Source organism: Parasteatoda tepidariorum, chromosome 6 (assembly GCF_982258835.1).
Source record: "Parasteatoda tepidariorum strain Cologne lab strain chromosome 6, Ptep-v5.0, whole genome shotgun sequence".
Classification (NCBI taxonomy): domain Eukaryota; kingdom Metazoa; phylum Arthropoda; class Arachnida; order Araneae; family Theridiidae; genus Parasteatoda; species Parasteatoda tepidariorum.
The window spans coordinates 15,836,997-15,852,506 of NC_141760.1; the positions used below are offsets into that span (position 1 = coordinate 15,836,997).

Sequence of the window (15,510 nt, forward strand, 5' to 3'; positions counted from 1 at the left end):
TGCAAAAATATAGGATGTATCCATTAAGAGAATGGATACTTGACGGGCTTGTCTTACTCGAAATAGAATCGAACGAACAGTTGCTAACGTAAACAAATGCCACCTTTCAACAACCCATCAGTATGAAGAAACCCACACTACGCCCAGGGCTAAAGAGAATACAAGGGCTAGTTCATTCCGCTCTTAGAGCTGAAGCTACGATTTCCCTCCTCATGACGTCACTGTGTCCACAGATCTCGGAGATCGCAAGCAAAGATATGATAACTTTGCATCTTTCTCTTTGTAAAAATAAGTTAGACTTTTTCTAGTTATTAGCCTTCAAACTTTACGTAATTAACACATTATTTCCGTTCATAAACATAGTTCAAAAAAAACTTTCTTGGTTATTATATTAAAAAAAATACCATTTTAAACTTATAAAAATGTTTTGCTAGTTGGTGAAAATGATACGATAAATACTTTATTTTAAAAAGTTCAGTTTTAACTTTAAATATTAAGAAAAATGAAAGCATATATCGACACTTTTTTTTTATCTACATATTCTTTTATAACGATAAGTTAAGTTAAATTTAGAATCCCTGATTTTAAAATATGTCGTTAATAGCAATTTGTTCATACTTAATCATTAGGAAACATCAACCTTAAACGCTAATTACTGAAACAAAATAATAATTTAGGTTCATAATGACATTAGAAATTTTACAATTGTTTATAGACATTTAAATTTACGATGATATAATTTATAGATATTTAAATTGAAGAGAATATAATTTTTAAAAAAAATCATAAATATTTAGAATAACTACATTCAAAAATATGTTATGAAATTAGGAGAATTTCAACTATATACTATATATTTTATTTATACTTTTTACTTAAATTTTAATTTTCTTTGACTTTATCCATTTTTTAATTCTTTTCACCTGCCTTTCTTTATGAAGTAACGAGGCGGTTTCTATTTAGATAATGAATTTTTATAAAAGTTCTTTACGACAGAATAGACGTATTGCTGTTTTATATTAACTGTGTCATTTCGGAATCCATTCTTTACATAGTTGTTCATTTACTTTAGGGAACACGCGAAAAATTATACTTTTTCCTTTTGTTTTTGTATCAGAATTTTTGCAAGTTGCAATCGCGCAAACTGGCATTTCGATAATAGTTCTAAATTCTTGTAAATTCACTGCAAAAACTGAGGAAAGTCATTATAGAAAAAAACAAATGTCTTAGAATATCTCGCAAAAAGAAATGATCCAATATTAGTTAGAGCTAGTAAGGCCAAACGCTCCGTTCTTGAAGTAAAAGTGCGAGCTTTGCGCCAAAGTGACGTCACTAGAGTGACGTCGGAGGATCGGCGCGGCGAGAGATACTTCAAAGGAATGAACCAGCCCTTCTATTCTCTTTAGCCCTGCACTACGCCACTTGCAGGTATCCCATTGTAATTCAATTTTTATTTTACTATTACTGGGAAAAATCATTATCGGAGAGATTAAATGTTTGCTGGAATACTATAAGATATTTTCTTTGTGACAAAAAGCAATTTTAAAAAATTGACCCATCTTTTCTTTCACTATTTTTCGTCTTTTTTTTTTTTTAAACACTTTGCATAGATGATAATTTTCGTAGATCCCTGTACTATAGAAGTGAGCCGTGATGGTTCAGGGGATTGAGCGTTCGCCTTCCAATGAGGTGAACCGGGTTCGAATCCCAGCCATGGCTGATCGATACGAATTCCGCATCTGACTTGCACCGACCACAGTGCTGACGTAAAATATCCTCAGTAGTAGACGGATCGCGGGTTAGAGTCCCCTTGTCGTTAGGCTAACCCTGGAAAGTTTTCGTGGTTTTTCCACTCCATGTAACGCAAATGCGTGTTCCATCAAAAAGTCCTCTACGAACGCGAATTTTTCTCAATACTTGATCTAGGAGTTCCCTTGTCTTCTGGATTGGATTCAAAATGACAAGACTACGGAGTTCAACATTAGTAACCGTAAATTCTAAATTGGGTTGTCTATAATTAATTGTACTATTTCAGTTAGTGGTGCCTTTATACTCCGCACATTACAAAATTAATAGAACCTCTGAGTAGGAGTTAATTTTTAACTCCGTATGATAACTGCTAAACATAGCTGCCTACTGTACTGGTTTTTGAAGTAGACTACTGTATTTCGCCAGTTTCTCTTGGTTTCATAAAAATTCTCCTGGTTTTCCTATATTTTAGAAAAATTCCCTAAAATTAAGTAAGTTTCCTTAAAAAATCCTTTTTCGAATAGAATTTTTGCACATTTATTGCTTACTAGAATATTGAAATAAGTGTTACTAATACATAATAAAACGAGCCTCATCTATAAAAATCAGTTTAAAACTTTTTTTGTTCTAAAATGTTAAGTTTATTTTTATTCAGAACTCCCTTTTTAAATTAATTTTAAAAAAAATCTTTAACAATCTTTGATGTATTAAATGCTTATTACTATTCAAAATTAAGAGTAAACGTAATACGTAACATTTCAAGTTCATTTAAAGTTAATCGTAATTGGAAAATATTGCAGTTTTTCTATTTTGATGACAATAAAAATCCCTAAAATTCCCTATGTGTGAAATATTTATTACATTTTGCGACAATTATCATGAAATATTTATAATCTACTGGATTTTTTCCGATCCATGTTGGCAGCTATGGCTATAGAATCTTCCATACAGAGCATTTTAATGATAAATAAAAACAGACGGGGAGGGTCAATTCCTTGTTAACAATTGACCCTTTATGGTTACTAGACAATATCATATGGTGTGGAAAATAAGGCAAAATTAAAGAGATTTGGTGTTCATATTTTTAACTACAAAGACAATTTAATCAGTTGACTCTCGATACCACGACGCTAAAAAAAAAAAAAAATCCAAATTAGCGAGTTATATGTTCTAAAAAGTAAGAAATATGTTCTGAAAAGTAAGAAAATATATTCTAAAATATGACTCTAAAAAGTAGAGTATGATTTCGAGATGTATGAGTAAAGGAAATAAATGGGTGAATAGGTTTGCATTGAATGCTTTCTTTAGTCAGATGAATCTAAAAGCAGGGGTCTGTCCACACATTTTGTGAAGGTCCGACTTTTGTAAAATTGTGAAAAAAATTACTCGTAATTTGTGAATATAAAATAAACTTTAAGTCACATTCTTTCAACCAAGGTTTCAACCACATTCTTTCAACCTTTTATGAATTTGTGCAAATAGGGTCCGGTTAATGCAAAAAACTTTTTCAAGGAGTTTTTAAATTGTAAATAGATATAAGATTATGCTCGGCACTGTAAAATTATAATAAAGAAAAAATTTATTTTCAAAACTAAACAGCAATTGCTACTTCAAAATTAGAGATGCAACATACAAATATTTGGTATTTAGCCTATACTGCTGAACGCAGAATATTCATTTCGGAAGAATAATGGAAGAAACGTCTGCCGAAGACAAAACTTAATTCGTTTACATCCATCTTTCTTGTTTTCGCCTTTGGGAAGGGTTTATTCGATTAACAAAACAATAATGAAGATAAACAAATTTGTAAAAGGTCCGAATAAAAGAAAATTATTTTGTGAAGGGTCCGTTTTTATGAAAAGATATTTTGTGATGGTTCCGTTTTTCTTCTAAACAGACCCCTGCTAAGTCATCCATTGTTTTTTACTGGCCGTATTTTCACCTTCTAATTTTATAATGTTACTCCGGTTCTCTTTTCCATTCTCTATTTTTTCAGTGTTCTCCTTTAAATTCCGCTATTTTCCCTCCCCCTTTCATTTCAGGGTTGACTCTAGGGTGATCTACTTTCTTATTTTTCTCTTTAATTTCACTGTTTTTCTCTATGTTTAATTGTATTCTCTCTGTTCAGTTCCCTCTGTAATTTCGTAGGGTGGCAATTTATTTTGTAGTGCTTTACTACAAAATTACAGTAGATACTATTTAATTTTCCCCAACCCCCAATTTTGTAGTATTGCATTTCTTTCTTCAATTTCAAATCTGCATTTTAAGAGAATGCCAGATTTAACTGGCACCTCAAAAATAAATAATCATATATACAAATGAACTACTATCTCATCCATCCATATTATTATTTTTATGAAGGGGTAGCATTCAATATTTATGTGAATAAATATTTTTTCATAACTGTTACCTTCCTTCCTATTATCGGATGTTCTACAAGAAACAAAAGCCGCGGAAGCTTTCTTATCGTTAAGAAAGGTCACGGAGAACGCCCGTTGAATACACACACCTTTTTAACAGCTTCTTTCTTTTGTGTACCTAATTAACATGAAAAGAACGCAGATAAGAACTCCATCCATTTCAGAATGTTTGTGTTGATAATATTTTTCAAGCTTTAACGCTTTCCTAAAAAGATGCATGCTTCCTTCCATAAAAAAACTATCATTTTACCTACTTTTACTTAATTTAAACATCTCTTAATGAGTTGTTTGCAGATATACACAAACGCTGTTCTCGAAAAATAATATAAATTATGTATAATATAATTCTTTGTAATATATTATATTATAAATAATATATTATATTTATATATAATATAATAATATAATTTATATATAATCAGGGGTCTGTTTAGAAGAAATTTGGGTCCGTTAACGGACCCTTCACAAAATATCTTTTCATAAAAACGGACCCTTCACAAAATATTTTAACTTAAAAACGGACCCTTCACAAAATATTTTAACTTAAAAACGGACCCATCACAAAATGATTTTTCTTTTAATCGGACCCTTCACAAATTTGTTTATCTTCATTATTATTTTGTTAATCGAATAAACCCTTTCCAGAGCAGAAAACAAGAAAGATGGATGTAAACGAATTGAGTTTTGTCTTCGGCAGACGATTCTTCCATTATTCGTCCGAAATTAATATTTTGCGTTCAGCAGTATAGGCTAAATACCAAATATTTGCATGTTGCATCTCTAATTTAGAAGGAGCAATTGTTGTTTATTTTTTAAAATTTAATTTTTTTTAATTACAATTTTACAGTGTTGAGCATAATCTTGTATGTCTATACAATTTAAAAACTCATTGAAAAATTTTTTTTTGCAATAACGGACCCTGTTTGCACAAATTCATAAAAGCGGACCCTGGTTGAAAGAATGTGAGTAATTTTTTCACAATTTCACGAAAAACGGACCTTTCACAAAATGTCTGGACAGACCCCTGTATATAATATAATTTAATATGTCTCATTTTTATACTATGTAAGTTCTGATAACTATCATATGCTGAATTGTAGAGTAAGCTCACAAAATATATGAGTACAATATTCAGGGGTCTGTTTAAAAGAAATTTGGATCTGTTAACGGACTTTTCACAAAATATCTTTTCATAAAAACGGACCCTTCAAAAATGATTTTTCTTTTAATCGGACCCTTCACAAATTTGTTTATCTTCATTATTGTTTTTTTAATCGAATAAACCCTTCCCAGGGCAGAAAACAAGGAAGATGGATGTAAACGAATTAAGTTTTGTCTTCGGCAGAAGATTCTTCCATTATTCGTCCGAAATGAATATTCTGCGTTCAGCAGTATAGGCTAACTACCAAATATTTGTATGTGGCATCTCTAATTTAGAAGCACCAATTGCTGTTTATTTTTGAAAATTAAATTTTTTTATTATAATTTTACAGTGCCGAGCATAATATTGTATCTTTTTTACAATTTAAAAACTCCTTGAAAAAGTTCTTTGCAATAACCGGACCCTATTTGCACAAATTCATAAAAGCGGACCCTGGTTGAAAGAATGTGGGTAATTTTTTCACAATTTCGCGAAAAACGGACCTTTCACAAAAAGTCTGGACAGACCCCTGATATGTAATAACGCTATAAAGACAAAAAGGATAAACAAGAGGGATTAACGAAGGAAGACAATTAAGAAAAATAAGAGTGTTATCTACTGCTCATAAGCTGCAAGTACATAGATCTCATAAAATGACTGCAAAATATAGAGAAAACATGGAAAAATATGTAAGTTTTTTTTTAAGGGAAAAGAAAAATTATTCTAAAATTTTTTTAAAAAATATTAAAGAAAAACAAAATGAGGAAAAGATATAATCTTGTGATTAGCTCACACAATTGTATCCGAAAATAGTGCTTTCTAATATTGTATTAGTATCGCCAAAACAAAATATACATCAATGTAATAGTCTGAGGAGCACCAAGAAACTAAACGAAAATATGATTTTTAAAGCAAAAAATGTGAAATAAAACAAAAAATGCAAAATTAAAATAAAGAAAATACAGAATAAAACTCTAACGTATAAAACGATTTGCGAATTTAAAATGTTTTTGTAGCAAGTTTTCCAGATTATAAAATTTGAAAATAGAAGTGTAAATGGAAGATAATGAAATCAACTTACATCTCATTGTTACTGAACTGAAGTACAAAAGCAGTCTTTGTTAGCCCAAATTTGGATGTTCGCAAGGTAATAATATTATACTGGATAATTAAAAGTTTATAATCAATAAGGCTGAATTTTAAAGTTTTTTATGTTCGTTATTTTTAGAAAACTTACTAACACTTAATAAAAAATTTAAAAAATCTTAATTAGATATTAGAAAGTTAGCAACGGATTTGCCCGAATTGGATCTGCACATGGAAAAAATTTAAATTTAGTTAACAAAGACATTTTAAATTATAACATACAATTCACTCAATGATTTAATAGAGCATTTAATTACATTAGTTGGATATCCATAGTTTTTTTTAAATTTTGAAGAGTTCGTCCATTTGTTTTTTCGATAAATAAGAAATTTGTTTTCATTCTATTCATTTGAATAAAAATGGTATGTAAATAAAATAAATGTTTTTAGAAACATTAAAATTCCATGTAATTAGTCTGTTTATATTAAATTTAAAATAATATGTTTTGTCATATAAATCAACAATGCAGATATTCTCTTCTTTTTTAATACTCAAATCCAAAAAATTAAAATTAATATTATCGTTATGATTACGAAGCAAGATTAATTCCTCGTGGTAAATATTATTTTAAAAAAAGTTGTATAATTTTAAAAATTGAAGATAAATTTTTTTCATAATAGTGTAAAAAGAAGTTATCTAAGAGTGATAAATAATTAGATCCTTGTGGTATTCATAAAAAGGTAAAAGACATTCACATCCTAACAAATTTAAGTTTGAAGACAAGTTATAAAGGACCTAGCTTCAGAGTTCCCAAGTCCAGAAATTAAGAAATTTCTAATTATGAGTGGTATTTAAAAAGTGTCATTCATATATATATATGTGTGTGTGTGTTTCATGCAATTTCACCTTTATCAATCTGAAATTTTTTTTTTCATAGTAAAGATAATTATTAAAAAGACAAAAATTGATTAGAATTTTCCTATAATCAAAATCGCTATTGAGGATATTTTTATATTCACAGTAATTTATAAATTTTGAGCAATCATATTTAAGCAAGTAAAAAATCAAAAGCGTTAAATCCAAAAAATTAAAATTAAATTTCACGGATCACTATTGAGGACACTGAGACTAAAAACTTCGAGGCTTGTATAATTCAGACAGAGTCAAATGAGACAAAAAACGATGATTAGAAACACCATCGAATTTCTTTCCGCAAGTAAACTGGTTTTGATGTATTTAATCCCAGTCTTCTCAACGCTGATGTGTGAAAAAAATTTATTTTTATTTTTTTTATTTTTATTTTTTCTGCTATAATTATTAATCAGTGGCGACTTCATGTTCATATATCTTGCTATTGTCGACAAGAATTTTAAATATTTATGCATTGAGAGCGGTGACTAAGGTCACCTTTTGCTTCCTCTATAGTAGGTTTCGGTGTCTTTAATCTTACTAAATAGCCAGGGGTCTGTCCAGGCCGAATTTACTACCGTTTAGCGGTACCTTCACAAATTCAACTTTAGGAAAAACGGTAATTTCACAAATTCAATTTTAGGAAAAACGGTAGTTTCACAAAATACTTTCTCTTAAATTTTTATTTTTGTATCCCTTAAGAAACGATAAATCCATATTTTTGTGTTGATTTTTTAGTATAATTTTTAATTTTTCACAAATTATGTCTAAATTTTCACAAAATAGGTACCTCTCAGAAAAACCTAGACAGACCCCTGATAGCTGTGCAATATCTCTGATTTGTGAAGGCTTTGTTTTTACAATAAAATAATTTGTGCCCAAATTAATCCTGAAAAGATTCTGGTTATTAAATTCAGATATAATAATCTTCCAAAAATTCATTAGTGTCGAATTTGTCAAGCAATTTTGATACTTATTTGTATTGTTATAAATTATTGTAATAAACTATTTTTCTGAACAGAAAAGTCAATGTTCTATTGTTTGTAATAACATGCGTTTTTATAAAATCGTTGCAAAGTAAGACGAAAATTTTGATATCATAATTAATTTAGCTCTCTGAACAATACAGAATTAAAGCATTGTTATTTTTCACTACTAACTACAAACCATATTAACCCTTTCAGTCCCAGTGATTCCAATTGGAATCATTACATTTAAGATTTTTTATCTGTTTACCTAAAACTCCATTTGATTTGAAATAGGCGGTATTTTAATCTACAAACATTCCTCTAACGAAATATATTTTTATTTTTCACCAATAGATGACGGCACTACATGTGTTTGTGATTGAAATGATACTTGTTTCAGTTTTGTTCAAATCCATAAAAGTTATTGAAATAAAATATCTTTTTGAGGCATTTTAAATTAAAGAATATTTTTAAATATTTCATTTTTATTTATTTAAATGTTCATAAATAGTATTTCAACAATTTTTAACAATTTTCATTTTGAAAATTTATTGCTTTTATTTATTGAAAAGTTATGATTCCAAATGGAATCAGTGGGAGTTGAGTACAACTCTATATCATTCTCTAATGCGTTGTTTATTTTGAATTTATATCGTTTTTCTTTGCTTTTTCTTATTACTTTTTCAAGTTTTACTAAGATTTTGGGATAAAAAAGACTTATTTCTTTTTGTCATTATTTTTCCTGATGCCAAAGCAAAAAGCAGAGGCTTTATCTATTGATAAAGCGGTTCATTTGCTTATGAATGGAGACTTGTCTGACATCGAAATAGAAGACTTGGATTCAGATGAAGAAACTAGTGATAATGTTCTAGGTGATATATCAATGGAATCTAAAGTTAATCCTAGGGCCTACGAAATTCAGGGGCCTACGAAAAACTTGGAAGAAAAAAATTTGTTGACAAAAATAATTTTTTTTCTATTAGTAAACATTTAACCTACCTTGCAAATTTATTTATCAATAATTTCAAAAGATTAACTTTTGACAATGTTAATTTCCTTCACTTAGTTATCATAGTAGTATCATAAGAACTATGAAGCTATTTGTAGTATAAATACTTCTTGTAATTAATCTCACTATCAATTTCACTGTTTTCTTTGCTGTTTTGTTGTTGTATTGTTGACGTGAAGTGCTTACATAGTTATCAATCGAACTAATCATAATGGTATTATCGATATCAGCTGCAATATCGGCAGTATGTCGGTATTGCAGATAAAGTTCGATAAACAAATTTGTAAATTAAAATCCATATTAATAAAAATGTAAAAAAAAAATATGCAAGAAAATTTTAGCATATATTTTGAAAAGAGGGGAGGAGTGGGGGAAGGAGGGGAGGGCCCAAGAACAGCTATGCCTAGGGCCTACGAAAGGTATAATCCGGCTCTGGATGCACCCCAATGCATACCTGTCTTAACAATACTAAGAACTGTTTCAAAACATTTCATGTAAAATAAATAAGTAATACTGAGAAATAATAAGGTTCTCATCTAACCATATCAATAATGATGAAAATTGGTTCAATTTTTTTCAATGTGTAATAAATATAATAGTGCCAAATATTTCTTGCAGAATAGTTATAATTTATTTAGTTATTAAAAAATACCCCATTTATATAGTTATAAATCTTTAAATAATGCATAATATATATTCAAAAACTTTTCTAGTGATTTTCGTCCTTCACTACTTTATTCCCAATGATGCCATTTGGAATCATTTAAAATTTTATTAAAGAAATTTAAAAAAGAAAAAAATTCTGTGTGTTTTGTTCTTTTGAATGCAAAATGAGTCTGTTTTACAAATTTCAGATTTTTTTATTGAAAAATAAATATTTGGGACTGAAAGGGTTAAATACTATTTCCTTGTTATAGTTATTATTTCCTTCTATAATTTTAATTATTTTCCGGATCATTCCAAATTCAATTATTGTATAAAAATATTATTTCCTTCAAGTGAGAAGATCTATTTTGATGAGTTGAATTTCTGACCCAAATATTTCGTTTGAAAGAAAGCATTTCGAATTAAACGGTGCGTGAAAAAAAAATTCATGAACAAAATACAATTCTGAAAGTGAGCGGCTCCTGTACATTTCCTGCATTTTTTTCATTTCTGTTAGGTTACAGAATGAATTTTGGGAAGGAGAGAAACTTATTTGAAATTTTTTTTTCTTCTCTGGAAAATGGAAAATAAATTAAATTTTTCTCTCTCAATTTATCACCGAGCAACTGTTGCAAAATGAGTTTTCTAAAATGAAATTTTATTTTTTAGTTGTTGGAGGAAGTTAACTGTAATGGTTTTATTTCAGTTTTTGTGGGGGCTGGATTATAAAATGTTGTCCATATTTTTGTGGCCTGATTTTAGACCATGAATTAATAATGTGGTGATTTCTGATTAAATTCTTCAAAATTGTTTTGATTGATTCAAAAGTATCAAAAACAGTTATTTTTCACAAAACCGTCCTATCTCTTTTCCAATATTTTAAAGGCATGATATTGAATAGAAAATTTACCTTTATCTCCGATATAAAGTAGACATATATGTATTTGACGCAATTTAACTGGATCTCAAATTGAATTTCTATTGCTAAAGTAGAATTATTAGTTTTAATTAATTATGCTCATAAATAATTTTATCTGTTGCGTTAAAGATTTAATTTCTAATTACAATTCCATTTTGAACAAAATTAAATAATTGCTCCAAAGGATAATCAACGTTTTACTAATGTTGTTACAAAAGTGCAAGAATAATTTTTAAAAGAGCAAAATTATAGAAAAAAGCTACTTTTCAGTTACTATTAATGAGCTACTGATGATTACTTTCAAACTATTAATGAGCAGTTTTCGAGGTAATTAGTATTAATTTCAATAGTGTTTTTTTTATTTTAAACCCTTTCAAGACCGGGATCAAATTTATGTGATCGCACTATTCTCCCTTCACGGCTCACCACGATATCACATATGAAATGAGCCTTTCGGACTCTAGCGGCTCAAGATGATCTCAGTTCGGTATTCTCATATTTCCTCACTCTCATATTTCATAGTACGAAGAAACTCAGAGCATGCGGGCTTTGGGAAGCGCTTCGTTCTCCTTCCAGTCCCTTACGAAGTTAATTCAATTAGAAGTAATCAATTTAATAACTTTCGAGAAATAATACACTTAAGCTAACATTAGAGAAGAAACTATTTGGCTTATAAAAAAAAATACGTTTTACCAATTGAAGTGTATTTATGCGGCAAAATCGTTTTCATGGTGATTCAGGGAACCGAGCGTTCGCCTTCCAATGAGGTGAACTGAGTTCGAATCCCAACTATGGCTGGTCGATACGAATTCCACACCCGGTGCGCACCGACCACGGTGCTGACGTAAAGTATCCTCAGTGGTTGACAGACCATGGGTTCGAGTCCCCTTGCCGTTAGGCTGATCGTGAGAGGTTTTCCTCTCCGTGTAGCGCAAATGAGGGTTAGTTCCATTAAAAAGTCCTCCACAAAGGCAAATTTCTCTCAATACTTTATCCAGGAGTTCCCTTGTCTTCTGGATTGGGTTCAAAATTACAAGGCTGCAGAGTTGAACAGGAGTAGTCGTAAACACAAAAATTGGGTCTGCGGTTCAACAACGAAAATATAAAATTCTTTATTTTTAAAATATGCAAAGAAAAATTTTTTTATTTTTATTTAGCCTTAAAAACAAAAGCGTTATTTTGAATTTTTTATTCTGGGGGGTTGGAGATTTTCGAAAAAAAATATTTTTTTAATTTCCTCATGGCACACATTATTAACAGATAGGATTAGATTTGTCATGAACATTATGAATCAAAATTAAACTGTGTTCTCCCCTTATATATAAAAAATCGTGAGCTCTAATGTCTCAATTTTTGCATTATATTAGTGTTAGGAATAAAACTTTTTTCAACTTTAATTTGTTCAAAAATATTTAAATTCTAATTCGTCTTGTTGTGTTGTGTAACACGATTATTAAAAGATAGCTAATGTCTGTTTATCTGTTTTTCACTCCCCCGCAGACCGTAATTGTTATTTTAGTCAGCACTGATTGTGCCCATTCGATATTTTCGAGGCCTTGATAAATATAAATCTTGTATCACAATATACTCATCTATCAGTTCCATAAACTTTTTTTTTAAATCATATTTATAAAAAGATTTCATTTCAGAGTTAGAAAAAAGGCTGGTTTATTTCTGTTATTATTTTTTAATATAGGGGCCGTTCAAAAAGTACGTACATCCCGAAGGGGGTGGAGGGGATTTGCTATTATGTACGGTTTTGTACGATGGGGGAGGGGGGGAGGTATTATACAAAGTACGTACTTTATAAACATACACCATATTTAAATTTGACTTTATCCTACACCCTCCCTAAGTAAATATTTAATTTTATTTAAAACATAATTATTTTAATTTTTATGAAAAAGGGGGGTAGACTAATAAAATGTACGTACTCTAAGGGGGGGGGAGTAAGACCTTATGTACGGTAATGTACGAAGGGGGGGGAGGGGTTTAAAATTTCTCCATTTTTGTGTACGTACTTTTTGAACGGCCCCATATTTAAGAATAATAAAATAAATAAATATGATAGTTTTTTTTTTATACATAAACAACTCAAAAGAAAAATCTTTCAGGCTAAAGTCGAAAGGATAAATAAAAAATTGAATGATTAATTTTTATTATTATTCTAAGTTTCGACTAGATATCCCTATAGTGCCCTCCGTTCCTATTTAGGGACGGTTTAACCCCTAAACGCACAGATTTTTTGAAAAAAACCGGCCAAAAAATTCTTTTTTTTTTAAGTGTAAAAAAACACACCTTATATTAATAAACAAATTGTTATTTTCAATTCTCGATTATATTCGAGTGTGAAAAATTATATCAGCCCCGCTCGAATTACCTCGAGTGTGCACAGTTTGGCCTGTTTAGCGCGCTCGAATTAACTCCAGCGCACAAGTTAAGGGGTTAAAAAGAAAAAAGTTCAGACGAATTATTTTTTCGACACTGAATACTTTTCTTTTAAATTTATTTAATGGCAGCAAGTATCATATGTGTCTTTTTTACATTCAAATTCAACTCTGAAGCAAGGAAAATTTTCCGGTATGTTTTGCTAAAAAAATTTTTGAGTTTAATATTTTATGAATTAATTTGTACCCGACGAATATCGTAGTTAATACCATTGTAAGAATTTGTTAAGTTTTTGGAAGTTCTTTTTCTTGGCAATTCTTGCACTTGGTGTCGTCATAATTTTCTGGGGAGCAAATTTTTTTTATACTAATGCTAGATATTGCCTAATTCGAGTGTAGGGATTTCTTGTCCCAAAACTGCAGAATTTTTTTAATGACATTTTGAGTACATTTTATGTACAGGTTTAAAAACATTATACAGGACAGGAGATTGCAGAAAACGTTAACAGTAGGTCGCGTAAATGTTGCGACAAACTTCTAGGGGAGTTAGGGTACATCATCAAGATTAAAATTGCATAAAAACCTATGCCCGGAAATGTCGTCGTACGCGGCTAGGATCCCTTCCCTATTAAGAACTATTTCTTCGTGTGCATCTGAACAAGTCAATATGAAAGCGCTCCTAGCGGACTATGACGACATTTCTCAGGCATGGATTCCTATCAAGTTCCAATGTAATTTTAATCCTGATGATGTGCCCGATTCCCCTAGAAGTTTGTCGCAACATTTACTTGACCCTCTGTTATTTATAGCGTTTTTAACTGCATTTAGACAAAATATTAAGTAAAAAAAAATTTCAGCTTAGAGTGAGAAAGCGATTGCAGTTATATAATCAGCGGCGTGATAATATCCAAGTTTCGTTCAAAAACCTCATGCAACGGAAGAAAAAAAAATTATTTCCCTAATATATTTATGATTTTTTATTCAGTAATATTTTATATGTAATATATGAATGATTACTGGGAAAAAAATTGTGACATGGGTATTAATTGTTTCACATGTACTAGAAAATGATAATATAGATTTGTTTATAAATCCCATTTTAAATTACATCTTATAATCCATGCAATTTAAATTTCTAGATTATCATTCTAATTAAGCATTAATTTAACTTATTCCTCCCATTTCAACAATCAAAATTTTTGTCGCCTTTTATGTTATGAAGAATATTGAATAAGAACAAAAGATGTTAATTTCGAAGTAAATACGTGATTCGAGATTCTGATTCTTTTCCATCTGATTTAGGATTTTTGTTTAAAGATAAATGGGAACACTTGCTTTATAACAAAAAGAACCTATTGGTATAGTGATGTTTGATATCCAGCCAGCGCCCAACATATTGTATCATCTGTCCTATAAATCTGTTCAATAATTTTCAATAGCTGAATGCAAGAATTTTTTTTTTCTGGACATCATGGGACCCTCAGAAATTATGTGCTTAGAAATAAATAACTGTAAATATTTGTCATGAATTAAAAAAAAATTACTTTAAAAAATGTGAAAAAATACGAATAATGGAATTCTATTTTCTGAACATAAATTTTATACAAAATGAGTTAAAAGTTTTATTTTGTATCATAAAGTTTCGTATAAAAAAAAATTTCTTACACAGAAAAAAAAAAAAAAAAAAACGAGTAAACAGGAAGGAAGGTGAAAAAATTAATTTGAAAACGTGTTCAGTTTTAAATTTATCTAGAATATCTTAACTGCATCAATAAAAATTTTAAAATTATTATTAATAAAATAAATAAGAATTGGAGTGGAAAAATTAAATACCATGGAAAGTAGTTTGTTTAAACTTTAAAAAAATGTCTCCAACTTTGAAAATGATATAATGGAGGTATAGAAAAGTTTCCTACTATATATTTATAATTTATTGACTGAGTAGAATAAATTAGAAAATTTTTGTTTCTTTTTCCCCCTGCCCCTCGTCTTGAAATCAAAAAACGTTAAGAACCTGCTGGCTACTTTTTTTTATTTAAGTATCTTTGTTGACATTAATTCTATGGATGTTTTCAAACCATTGATCAGAGTTCCAGACAGACATATGTCTTGCATTAAGTGCTGCCCTCTGTTGGAAGCGTCTGAGGAAGAAAGAAAACAAAACATAAGGAAGGTGTTGCTAGATTTGGCAAGATTTCGCATTTAGAAACTTTTATTGAACTTTTAGAATTTCATTCCAGTCTTTAAAATTATTCATGTACAATTTTTATAATCATC

The 15,510-nt window shown here is 29.6% G+C and overlaps 1 protein-coding gene across 4 annotated transcripts in view; it reads left to right on the forward strand.

The window, feature by feature from the left end:
- Positions 1-15,510, forward strand: part of LOC107450753 (membrane-associated guanylate kinase, WW and PDZ domain-containing protein 1) — a 115,599-nt gene that overhangs the window by 24,479 nt on the left and 75,610 nt on the right. The window lies entirely within an intron of this gene.